The sequence below is a fragment of the Myotis brandtii genome, unplaced genomic scaffold (genome assembly GCF_000412655.1).
Source record: "Myotis brandtii unplaced genomic scaffold, ASM41265v1 scaffold419, whole genome shotgun sequence".
Taxonomy (NCBI): domain Eukaryota; kingdom Metazoa; phylum Chordata; class Mammalia; order Chiroptera; family Vespertilionidae; genus Myotis; species Myotis brandtii.
Genome location: NW_005366075.1, coordinates 1,866,588 through 1,869,314, shown reverse-complemented (window position 1 = coordinate 1,869,314; position 2,727 = coordinate 1,866,588). Strand labels below are relative to the sequence as shown.

Sequence of the window (2,727 nt, the reverse complement as noted above, 5' to 3'; positions counted from 1 at the left end):
CATGGGCCACGAAGTTTCAATCGCACTGTACATGTGTGCCCGCACGTGGTATTTTGTGGAAGAGCCACACTCAAGGGGCCAAAGAGCCACATGTGGCTCATGAGCCGCGGTTTGCAGACCACTGGTCTAGATGATAATCACCATTAGGTGAAAAATTGATGTTTACTTGTCCCAGCATCATTTGTTCAAAACACTGTTCTCTCCCTATTGTAGTGTCTTGGCACCTTTGTTGGAAATAATTGACCATAATTGTAAGGATTTATTTCATTTTTTCATAGTTACTATATCTTTTTTCATGCTGTTGAGCATCTTTACTATCATTACTCTGAACTTTATTTCAGATAAATTTCTTACCTCTGCTTCATTTATCTCTTCTTCTGGAGAATTCTCATGTTCTTTCATTTGGGGGTTGTTTTTTTGTCTCCTCATTTTGGCTGTCTGTTTTGGTTTGTGACTATGTATTAGGTAGGTCCTCTACTCTCTTAATCTCTAGTGCAGGACAGTGTCAAATGCTGTTTCCAACTAATTAGATCAGGCAAAGACTCAAAGCCTCCAGAGACCGCCTCTGCCTACAGACTAATAGGATTCTGACTAGAATTGCCCCCCAGGCAATTGTCCTCAGGTGTGGTGAGATTTTTTTTCATCCAGAGACCGCCTCTGCCTACAGACTAATAGGATTCTGACTAGAATTGCCCCCCAGGCAATTGTCCTCAGGTGTGGTGAGAGTTTTTTTTCAACAGGGTGGAGCAGTTGCTTCTGCCTAGAGTCTAATTGTTACTTTTAATCTCTTAAGTGGCCTCAGGCAATGTGTTTTCCAATAGGGTGTGTCAACTGTCTTCCCCCCAGGCAAGGCAGATGTTGGTGTGGGAAAGATGCCTCCTATGCATGAGGGAATGACTCAGCCCAGGAAACTGGGGGTGTCTGCCTTCTGAACTCTAACCCCAAGTCCCCAATCCTGGCTTCTGCTCACACTGCTCCAGTCCACTCTGCCAGAGCACAAGGTGGGTGGCTCCACAGGGAATTTTGTGTGTTGGTCCTTTAAGAGAGTGCCTGAATTTCCAGCTCTCTCCCTGGCAGATGGCAACCCTGCTGCTTTTCACGGCCAGATGTTGTGTGGGCACCCTTCTCAGTTGTGGTACTCTCTACTGGGGAGCCCAGCTTGGGGATTAGACCCCAGAGTTCTCAGTGGCTCCCCCCACAGCTGAGATATCTCTTCGGAACTTCAGTTGCTGTCTGGGGTGCCCGGCCAGCCCTTTTGCACCTCCACCCCTCCTACCAGTCTCTATGCGGTATCAGGGTTCTCTCCTGTGTGTCTTCCATGGATTACTCAGGAAAATTTTCTGTGTTTTAGTTGTAATTCCAGTTTGTTCTTGGTAGCATGTCCGTGCTTACTCTTTCGCCATCTTTAATTTCAGTCTGATGCTGAGCTTCTCAAGACTCCATGGTAGTGACCAACAGCTCAACTCACTTCCAAAATGATTCCCAAGGGGGTGCTCTGGCACCCAAATCCTCTCTTTGTTAGGCTGTTGCTAGGGACGCTTTTCCTAAATACTTTTTTAAAAAATTTATTTTTAGAGAGAGAGAAAGGGAGAGAGAATATAAATCCATGTGAGAGGTTGCCTCCCACACACACCCTCAAGGATTTATTGATTGATTATTGATCCTATTCCATTGATTATATGTCTATCCTTAAACCAGTACTGATTATTGTAGGTTTGTAGTAAGTTTTGAAATTCAGTCCACCAACTCTGTTCTTTTTAAAATATTGTTTTGGCTTTCTGGCTTTCTTGCCTTTCCATGTTAATTTTAGAATCAGCTTGTCAATTTCTGGGGGGAAATGCCAGCTGAGGTTTTGATAGGGATTGTGTTGCATCTATAGATCCATTTGGGGGAGTATTTCCATTTTAACAATAAGCCTTCTGATCCATAAACATGAAGTGTCTTTCTATTTAATCATCTTTCATCTTTCAGCAATATTTGTAGTTTTTGTTTCCTTTCTTCTTTTTTGTAATTCTTACCTGAGGATATGTTTTAAATGATTTTTTAGAGAGAGAAGAAAAGAGAGAGAAAAACATCAATCTGCTGCCTCTGGTATGCATCCCGGCCAGGGCTCAAACCTGCAAACTTCAATTTCCTGACTGGGAATTGAACCTGCAACCTTTTGATGTATGGGATGGCACTCCAACCAACTGAGCCACACTAGCCAGGGCTATTTTGTAGTTTTTAGTGTAGAAGTCTTACACTTCTGTTGTTAAATTTATTCCTAAGAATTTTGTTCTTTTTGATGCTATCCAAGTGGAATGTTTTAATTTCGTTTTGGATTGTTCATTGAGAGTGAATATAAATACAATTGACTTTTGTAGATTCATTTTGTTTCCTGCATACTTGCTTAGCTCATTAGTTGTAATAATTATTAAATGAGTTCCTTAGGCTTTTCTAAATATATCCCCTCTGCAAATAAAGATAAGTTTCTTTCTTCTTTTCCAAACTGTATGCTTTTTTTTCCCTTCCCTGTCTTTTTTTTTTTTTTTTTTTTTTTTTTTTTTTTTTTTGCCTAATTGCCCTCTTTAGGACCTCAAGTATAATAGTGAATAGACTTAGTGGTGAGAGAGAACCTCCTGGTCTTATTCTTGATCTTAGGGGAAAAACATTTAACTTTTTATCATTAAGTGTACCTTACCTGCTTTTCTTTCATTAATACTTTTTAAATCCTCACCTGAGGGTATG

At 40.9% G+C, this 2,727-nt stretch overlaps 1 protein-coding gene across 2 annotated transcripts in view; it reads left to right on the top strand.

The window, feature by feature from the left end:
* Positions 1-2,727, top strand: part of SLC35D2 (solute carrier family 35 (UDP-GlcNAc/UDP-glucose transporter), member D2) — a 47,128-nt gene that overhangs the window by 20,820 nt on the left and 23,581 nt on the right. The window lies entirely within an intron of this gene.